Consider the following 10,744-nt stretch of genomic DNA (forward strand, 5'->3'; position numbering starts at 1 on the left):
AAATCATTCATAAGACAGAAAATTGCAGCAGAATTGCATAGTTACTGAGTTAAAAGGAACCGGTCATCACTATTTACGATAATAAATCAAGAACAGCGCTAGAATTATCACGTACATCTGTCTACAAAACTTATCTTTATAGATGCATACCGAATCACAGTTTAAAAAGTTCCAGCACCGCTTGTAAATTTTGTAGACTGGTTCAGCGGGCTGGCCAGAATGTCACCCCTCCCTTCTCCTATGACATGGATGACATGCTAGACATCAGTGCAACGCTGCAAAATCTTGTACTGCCGTGAGTTCGCTAGCTGGCTGATTCTGCTTGCTGATTTTGAAACAATGATTCTTCATGTATGCATTTATAAAGAGTCATGGCTAAATCAATTTTCTAAACGAATGTACCTTCTAGCACTGTATTCTTCTAGCACTGTGCTTGGTTTTTCTATAGTAAAAAGTGATTACAGGTTCCCTTTTAGTTTCCAGCAAAAGTCATTGGAGAAGCTGTTACAAGAGTATACTGCGGGTGTTCAGTGTCTTCCTAGGTTTCTGGGCTCCAGAGTTTTGCCTGAGAAGGTTTATTTCCTTCTTAGCACCAATGTTTTTAATTTTATTGACTCCTTTATGCAGCAATGGAGACACAAGGCACACCACTGAGGAGATGGCAGGGTCCCTGTTAGGGATGTCACAGTGGCACTACCAACTCCTCCCCTGAGGGACGCATGTGACCCTTGGCCAAGGCACTGACAGGCCTTTCCAGGCAACGCTAAGGCAGTCGTTATGTGAATAAGTGGTGTAGTGGACTGGAAGAACACTGTCATAGGTTACATCACCATTTCTTGCTGCATAGGATATTCAGTGGGAAAATAAGAAAGTCAACACACAATTAAATTCCTAAACTCAGTTGCTGGAAACGGTCAACAACTGGAACTTTACTTGCAGATAGATTATATGGATACACACTCACAATTCTTTGTTGGAATTTCACACACCAGTGCAAAAAGAAGGATAGAGGTCAGGGAGGAAAAGCACAGGATGACACCGGGCCTACAGTCGAGTTATCTGTATGACTCCGCTCCTCGACACACACACTCCGGAGGACGACAAAACACTCCACTGATGCTCACTTGCTGAACCTTTTCTCTTCTCTCTTAAGGTAGGAATCCTGGCATTAGACGAACCTTTCTTCCTTTTTCATTCTTCACCACATGAAGGTTGAAGATACCCCCCATGTGTCTGGCATTCTCTCTCTCTGAGAGAATGAAAGACTGGACCCACTTTTGCACCTTGGACTTACACATATAACTTGCATACTCATGTGACAACATAACTTGTTACATTTTCCAGACATATTCCAGACATTCACAGACATTAACCTCTGATAAGACAATTTGAACAGAGCATCCACACTTAAGACAGTTATGTAGGAGCCAGATATATGTGTTTCAGGCAACTACATTGACATTATTTTTTCTATTAAATTACATCTAATAGGTGATAAAATACATTTTCATAATTGGTTTCAATTAAAATTCCTCCACCTTTTGTCTTCTATTGCTTTACACACTCTCATAAACTGCAGAATGCTTTGTTTCATTCCATTTGAAATCTATCAGATGAGCTCTTTGGTGTTTCAGTCTCCTGTCGCTCTCTTGCCTCCCTTGATGCTAATATAAACTAAAGACTTAAAAAAAAACACTAAAAACAGAGATTTACCAGTGACTATCTGACTCAGCAGTGATAGATCTGGTGAAAATGAATGCCTGACATCACGAAGTTCTTCTACAAACCAAATGTAATAAGGTTCCCACATGCAGGGACTTCTCTCAAACTGACATTCAGTAGATCACAGTGACAGAAACGTGCAGCATTATTATATTGTCTAATCAGTCCTCAGAGGTCTAGTCCCCGGACCATAAATCATCATTCATTTCTATTTTTTTATCTGTTCTATTATCAAATGTATTACCCTATGAGCAACACTAATAGACCTGCAGGGAATATACAAAGGAAAAATAAGCCATAAGTGTCTTGGAAAACATAACGAGCTATTAGAGCAGATTAGACCCCAAGTGCACTCAAGCCTAAAATTGAGAATATTAAAGAAGTCAAACAGGTCATCAAGATCTGAATGTAGAGATGGTCATAAGTAGTGTTGCTCATCATAATCAGCCAGGTGATAAATTCAGACCAATTTTCTGAAAATTGGATCGGGTGAATGCGACCCAATTTTTGATGAAAATTGTGAGAAAATCAACTCAACATGCAGCCAAAGAGTTCCACTCATCCTTATCCATAAACTACAGGTAAAATAAATGCAGGCCAGCTCCGTTCATGTCAGTTGAGCACAGAGAGGCACAACCCATGGACAATTGTGATGCAGTTGCTTGAAGAAAGCAGCCAAGTTTTTGTAACCCTGGATAACCACTTTATGAATCTTCACACATGACAGAATTGGCAATTGGCTTTCACTAAAGCAATGGCTTTATGTTCTGCATGAGATGAGGTAGCATCGCTGCCATTCATTAGAGGTGGTTCTGTCCTTGTGTTACATCTGCAGAATGAAGAACAGCTTAAAGAGAGGATGACACAGCACACGTTAACTGCCACCACCACCTCTTCCTCCCAGGCACAGAGCAGTAAGTCTGTACTAGTCGGCCATGAGCATCCCTCCTCTATTTCATCCTGTGCCAAATCACCCAGACACTCTGAAGCAGTCCATATGGATCTGTCTGAAGAGCTGTTTGATCATTCAGTGCCATGAATGTCGGCAAAGCTGTCCAAATATCAAGAGGGAGAAGAATCAGACATAGGATGCACTGATGCCCAACCATTTTTTCTTCCAAAGAGGAAGATAATGATGAGTCAGTGAGCACAATCAGCCCTCTTCAGGCAATATGTTCTCAGGTGGATATGAAAATGGAGGTGCCAGCTCCTGGTGCTCAGTGTAGGAGGAGAATGATAATGAAGAAGAAGAGGAGATAGAAGATGATGAGATATTTGACCAAACATAATGTAAGGTCAAGGAGTGCCATCTTAGCATTTCAAAGGGGAAAGAGGAAGAGACAGACATTTCAGCAATCAGTAAATATCTGAGATTAATTTATGATTATTTATTCTGGGCTGAGAGCTAGAGTGAAGAATCATGCTTATTGTGGATCTGTGGTAAGGATCATGGTTGTGCAACAAAGGGTAGCTGCATGTTTGGATTAAGTTTCAACACAATATGATTGCTTTCTACTTCATGACCAAACGTGGTGGTGTTGTTCTGTCATGAAGATTATAAAACAAACATGCAGGCATTTGTGCTAGAATAATAAAAAAGCTTGTACTTTCCTGAACTAAAAGAGAAGCCCTTCAGGCAAGTGAGAGGACATCCTACTAGAGATGAGCGAACGTACTCGGCCACGCCCCTTTTTTGCCTGAATACCGCGATTTTCGAGTACTTCCGTACTCGGGTGAAAAAATTCGGGGGGCGCCGTGGGTGAGTGGGGGGTTGCAGCGGGGAGTGGGGGGGGAGAGGGAGAGAGAGGGCTCCCCTCTGTTCCCCGCTGCTTATGTTACGGTGAGCAGCCAGGAGATCCAGTACCGAGCCCCAATGTTACTGTGAGTAGACAGGATATCCAGTCTTGAGCCTCTATGTTAGCGGGAGCAGCCAGGAGAACTAGTACTGATCCCCTATGTTGCGGAGGGCAGCCAGGAGATCTAGTACTGAGACTATGTTATCGGGAGTAGCGAGAGATCCAGTACTATGCCCCTTTGTTAGAGGGAGCACCCAGGAGATTCATTACTCAGCCTCTATTATACCAGAAGCAGCCAAGAGATCTGGTACTGCTCCATAGTTTTACTAGGGGCAGTCAGGAGATCAGTACTAAATCCATACGTTATCAGGAACAGACAGAAAATACAATACTGAGCCGCAATATAACTGGGAGCAGCCAGCAGATCTAGTACTTAAACCTCACATTACTGGGAGCAGCAAAGAGATTCAGTTATGACCCTATGTTACCAAGGACATCAACGTGAAATAACAGTAATACCTTGTTACAGAAAGTATCCAGGAGATACAGTAATGAGTCCTTGTGTTAGAAAGATCAGCCAGGATATCTAGTAGTGAGCCCTCATGTTACTGTGAGCAGCCAGGGAATCCAGTTCTATGTCCCTACGTTCCTAGGAGCAGCGAGGAGATCCAGTAATGAGCCCCAATGTTACTGGGAGCAACTAGAAAATCCAGATGGCTCTGGACTTTTGGTAAGTTTTGCTGGAGGGAGCCTCACTTCCTATTGTGATTTATACAGACCATTAAAATTTGACCTACCTTCAGACCACCCAGTGCATCAATCCCCATGAGGCTCGGTGGTCTTTATTTTTCACTCACTTTGATTTTGTTTTGTATTTTTGCCCTACTAAAAAGAATATTAAAGCTGAAGCCTTATCAAGAGCGTTTGATTCCAATGACCACAAGGAAGCTCCTCAGTTTATCATGGATCCTGCCAAATTAGTAACCTTGGCTCCTCTTCATGTTAAAGAGATTCCAGCTTGGAAGACTTTGTAGCTGAATCCAGGAGAAGGCAAGTTTTGTCCTGGCAACATTCTTCCAAAATAGCTGGGCACTCCAGCCAATGTAAGACCACTAAACTAATTGGGCGTAGGTATTGGTGGCCATCCATGGTGAAGGATATTTGTGACTTTATTGACGCTTGTCCCACTTGCGCACAGAACAAGGCCCTGAAACAGAGACCCGCCGGTCTGCTGTTTCCTCTACCCATCCCAAAGCTTCCATGGCAACACATAGCTATGGACTTCATTAGTGACTTGCCTCCCGCCAGGGGTCATACAGTCATCTGGGTGGTCATCAACCGATTTTCTAAAATGGCCCACTTTGTTCCTTTGTCCGAATTACCATCTGTCAGCCAGCTAGCAGAGAGCTTTGTCAAGCATATCTTCCAGTTACATGGATTCCCACTGCACATTGTTTCTGATAGAGGGATGAAATTCACTCTCAAGTTTTGGAGGGCCCTTTGTAAGCTCATGTGGATTTTGTTGGACTTCTCAGCTTACCACCCTCAAACTAATGGTCAGGTCGAGAGTACTAATCAGATGCTAACTAATTATCTATGCCATTTTAACAATGCTCATCAGGGTGATTGGGTCAGTGTGCTGCCCTGGGCAAAGTTTTTTCACAACCAGCATATTAGTGAATCCACAAAAAGGTCCCATTTTTCCATCCTGTATGGCCAGCAACCCAAAATTCCCCGCCCATTTCCACCACATCAGAAGTTCCGGCAGCAGCTTTATCTACAGACATTTTTTCCACAACACGACAGGTGACCAAGATTGCTCTAGAGAGAGCAACCACCAAGAAGAAGAGGTTTGTGGATTGCAAATGCCGACCTCTGCCTTTGTTTGCCCCAGGGGACAAGGTATGGCTTTCATCCAAGCATGTCATTTTGAAGGTTCCTTCCTACAAGCTTGCTCCACTTTTATTGGGACCATTCACAGTGTTAAGTAGAATTAACCATGTGCTACAAATTACGCCTTCCCGCCTCCCTGCATATCCCTAATTGATTTAATGTCTCACTACTTAAACCACTGGTTTTCAATAAATTTTCCAGACTGGCAGCAACCCAGATCAACATGCAGAATACCTATGGGATCAAAGATATTATGGACATTAAAAAGGTTAGAAATAAGATTTTTTTTCTGGTGTATTGGAAATGTTACAGTTCAGAGGAGAGACCGTGGGAGCCTTAGGAGAATGTTAATGCTCCCTGCCTTGTTCAGAGATTTTTTCAAAAGACCAGCAGGGGCCGGAGAGGGCGTAAGGGAAAGCTACTATTAGGCCTGTGCCCCAGACCTACCTGCCTCCAGTTATTTCAGGCAGACAGAGGTGTCGTCCAGTATCCTGGTTCTTTCTAGCAGTGCAGGGGTTAATCCCTGCAGTGTTCCATGTCAGCTGCAAAGCATAAGCCATCAGCTTCCTATTTAACTGAGTTGGGATCTTAGTTTCATCGTCTTAGTGCTGATGTACCTTGCTACAGTTATCCAGTCTAGTTGCTATTTCCAAGTGCTTTCCTGCTCTACGTTTTGTACTTCTCCCTTGTTTGTGTTCCCTACTTCTTCTGTTTACGTTTATTGCTTTCTGTATGTGCATTTAGTTTTCAGTTCTCCATTCCTGTGCCCTGTCAAAGATAAAGAGATAGAAATGGGGTGGCACCAAGCCAGTGTGTATGAGGGCCCAGAGCCCCGTAGGAGGTCCGGGGACCAGAAGCCACAAGGAGCTGAAGAAAAAGTGTAGATTTTTGTGAAAATTTCACTCAGAGGCGCTACTGACCAGATAAAGCAACCAACTGGTGGACAAAATGGAACAAATGGATAAACAATGCTGGTAGCCCAGCACCGCTCTCCAATGACTATCAACAGTCAGTGGGATAAGATTTATGCAACTTCTCTTTTTATTGTGTTAATTAAAACCAGCAGATATGAGTTTTGGGGTAGGTACCTTCATCAGTCGGGAGGGTTAGACATAACTCTTGGGACTGGAAAATAAACCCTAAAGCACTGGTGTTACCAGAGGGTGCTGTGTGTCTACCAGGGAATACCAGGAGAAGTGGTCTCGAGAGGATAGATAGGCCCCAGGCGAAGACCGTAGGGTCGTTCTTGTCAAAACGATCACCCTGCTACTAGGCGCGACTTTTCCCCTTACCCTGTTTCAGTTTAGGGCGAGACCCCCATCTCACATAGCCTGTCAGAGGACATCAGTCTCTACTAGAGATGAGCGAACGTACTCGTCCGAGCTTGATACTCGTTCGAGTATTAGCGTGTTCGAGATGCTCGTTACTCGTGACGAGTACCACGCGACGTTCGAGTTACTTTCACTTTCATCACTGAGACGTTAGCGCGCTTTTCTGGCCAATAGAAAGACAGGGAAGGCATTACAACTTCCCCCTGCGACGTTCAAGCCCTATACCACCCCCCTGCAGTGAGTGGCTGGCGAGATCAGGTGTCACCCGAGTATAAAAATCAGCCCCTCCCGCGGCTCGCCACAGATTTGTTCTGACATAGATGAGGGAAAGTGCTATAGGGGGAGTGTTAGGAGTATTTTTGGCTTCAAGAACCCCAACGGTCCTTCTTAGGGCCACATCTAACCATGTGCAGAACTGTGGAGGCTGCTTTTTGCAGTGTTGCACTTTTTTTTTTTTTGCATTGCGCCCTGCAGTAATTATACATACTCCAGGGCCAGTAGTGGTGACGCAGGGACAGAAGACATATACAGTGTATATAGACAGTGGGCCTTTCCAAAAACATTAGGGGAAAAAAAAATCTATTTGGGCTGCCTGTGACTGTCCTCAGTGTTCTGGGTCTGTGCTGGGTGTAGTTGTCCTCCGAATTCATACGCAGCCAGCTAAGTGTTACAGCAGGCTTGCGCAAAATTATTTCCTGGCGTTCCGTAAGCGAAGTCAGCTCCAACCACAGGCCAATAAGCGGCACATTTAATTAAAGCGTTCTGTTTCTGCACTACTGGTAATACACCATGCTGAGGGGTAGGGGTAGGCCTAGAGGACGTGGACGCGGGCGAGGACGCGGAGGCCCAAGTCAGGGTGTGGGCACAGGCCGACCTCCTGATCCAGGTGTATCGCAGCCGACTGCTGCGGGATTAGGAGAGAGGCACGTTTCTGGCATCCCCACATTCATCTCACAATTAATGGGTCCACGCGGTAGACCTTTATTAAAAAATGAGCAGTGTGAGCAGGTCCTGTCGTGGATGGCAGAAAGTGGATCCAGCAATCTATCGTCCACCCAGAGTTCTGCGCCGTCCACTGCTGCAACTCTGAATCCTCTGGCTGCTGCTCCTCCTTCCTCCCAGCCTCCTCACTCCATTACAATGACACATTCTGAGGAGCGGGAAGACTCCCAGGAACTGTTCTCGGGCCCCTGCTCAGATTGGGCAGCAATGGTTCCTCTCCCACCAGAGGAGTTTATCGTGACTGATGCCCAACCTTTGGAAAGTTCCCGGGGGATGAGGCTGGGGACTTCCGGCAACTGTCTCAAGAGCTTTCAGTGGGTGAGGAGGACGATGACGATGAGACACAGTTGTCTATCAGTGAGGTAGTAGTAAGGGCAGTAAGTCTGAGGGAGGAGCGCACAGAGGATTCGGAGGAAGAGCAGCAGGACGATGAGGTGACTGACCCCACCTGGTTTGCTACGCCTACTGAGGACAAGTCTTCAGAGGGGGAGGCAAGGGCAGCAGCAGGGCAGGTTGCAAGAGGCAGTGCAGTGGCCAGGGGTAGAGGCAGGGCCAGACCGAATAATCCACCAACTGTTTCCCAAAGCGTCCCCTCGCGCCATGCAACCCTGCAGAGGCCGAGGAGCTTAAAGGTCTGGCAGTTTTTCACTGAGAGTGCAGACGACCGACGAACTGTGGTGTGCAACCTTTGTCACGCCAAGGTCAGCCGGGAGCCACCACCACCAGCCTCACCACCACCAGCATGCGCAGACATATGATGGCCAAGCACCCCACAAGGTGGGACGAAGGCCGTTCACCGCCTCGGGTTTGCACTGCTGCCTCTCCCCCTGTGCCCCAACCTGCCACTGAGATCCAACCACCCTCTCAGGGCACAGGCACTACCGTCTCCTGACCTGCACCCACACCCTCACCTCCGCTGTCCTCGGCCCCATCCACCAATGTCTGTCAGCGCACCGTCCAGCCGTCGCTAGCACAAGTGTTGGAGCGCAAGCGCAAGTACGCCGCCACGCACCCGCACGCTCAAGCGTTAAACGTGCACATAGCCAAATTTATCAGCCTGGAGATGCTGCCGTATAGGGTTGTGGAAACGGAGTCTTTCAAAAGTATGATGGCGGCGGCGGCCCCGTGCTACTCAGTTCCCAGTCGCCACTACTTTTCCCGATGTGCCGTCCCAGCCCTGCACGACCACGTCTCCCGCAACATTGTACGCGCCCTCACCAACGCGGTTACTGGCAAGGTCCACTTAACAACGGACACGTGGACAAGCACAGGCGGGCAGGGCCACTATATCTCCCTGACGGCACATTAGGTGAATTTAGTGGAGGCTGGGACAGAGTCAGAGCCTGGGACCGCTCACGTCCTACCCACCCCCAGAATTGCGGGCCCCAGCTCGGTGGTGGTATCTGCGGCGGTGTATGCTTCCTCCACTAAACCACCCTCCTCCTCCTCCTCCTATGCAACCTCTGTCTCGCAATCAAGATGTGTCAGTAGCAGCACGTTGCCAGCAGTCGGTGTCGCGCGGCATGGCAGCACAGCGGTGGGCAAGTGTCAGCAGGCCGTGCTGAAACTACTCAGCTTAGGAGAGAAGAGGCACACGGCCCACGAACTGCTGCAGGGTCTGACAGAGCAGACCGACCGCTGGCTTGCGCCACTGAGCCTCCAACCGGGCATGGTCGTGTGTGACAACGGCCGTAACCTGGTGGCGGCTCTGCAACTCGGCAGCCTCACGCACGTGCCATGCCTAGCCCACGTCTTTAATTTGGTGGTTCAGCGCTTTCTAAAAAGCTACCCACGCTTGTCAGACCTGCTCGGAAAGGTGCGCCGGCTCTGCGCACATTTCCGCAAGTCCCACATGGACGCTGCCACCCTGCGCACCCCGCAACATTGGTTTCATCTGCCAGTGCACCGACTGCTGTGCGACGTGCCCACACGGTGTAACTCTACGCTCCACATGTTGGCCAGGCTCTATGAGCAGCGTAGAGCTATACTGGAATACCAACTCCAACATGGGCGGCGCAGTGGGAGTCAGCCTCCTCAATTCTTAACAGAAGAGTGGGCCTGGTTGGCAGACATCTGCCAGGTCCTTGGAAACTTTGAGGAGTCTACCCAGATGGTTAGCGGGGATGCTGCAATCATTAGCGTCACCATTCCTCTGCTATGCCTCTTGAGAAGTTCCCTGCAAAGCATAACAAAGCATAAAGGCAGACGCTTTGCACTCGGAAACGGAGGCGGGGGAAGACAGTATGTCGCTGGATAGTCAGAGCACCCTCCTGTCTATATCTCAGCGCGTTGAGGAGGAGGAGGAGGAGCATGAGGAGGATGAGGAGGAGGGGGAAGAGACAGCTTGGCCCACTGCTGAGGGTACCCATGCTGCTTGCCTGTCATCCTTTCAGCGTGTATGGCCTGAGGAGGAGGAGGAGGATCCTGAAAGTGATCTTCCTAGTGAAGACAGCCATGTGTTGCGTACAGGTGCCCTGGCACACATGGCTGACTTCATGTTAGGATGCCTTTCTCGTGACCCTCGCGTTACACGCATTCTGGCCACTACGGATTACTGGGTGTACACACTGCTCGACCCACGGTATAAGGAGAACCTTTCCACTCTCATACCCGAAGAGGAAAGGGGTTCAAGAGTGATGCCATACCACAGGACCCTGGCGGACAAACTGATGGTAAAATTCCCATCCGACAGCGCTAGTGGCCGAAGGCGCAGTTCCAAGGGCCAGGTAGCAGGGGAGGCGCAGAGATCAGGCAGCATGTACAGCACAGGCAGGGGAACACTCTCTAAGGCCTTTGACAGCTTTCTGGCTCCCAGCAAGACTGTGTCACCGCTCCCCAGTCAAGGCTGAGTCGGCGGGAGCACTGTAAAAGGATGGTGAGGGAGTACGTAGCCGATCGCACGACCGTCCTCCATGACGCCTCTGCCCCCTACAACTACTGGGTGTCGAAGCTGGACACGTGGCCTGAACTCGCGCTGTATGCCCTGGAGGTGCTTGCTTG

The sequence above is a fragment of the Eleutherodactylus coqui genome, chromosome 8 (assembly GCF_035609145.1).
Source record: "Eleutherodactylus coqui strain aEleCoq1 chromosome 8, aEleCoq1.hap1, whole genome shotgun sequence".
NCBI lineage: Eukaryota > Metazoa > Chordata > Amphibia > Anura > Eleutherodactylidae > Eleutherodactylus > Eleutherodactylus coqui.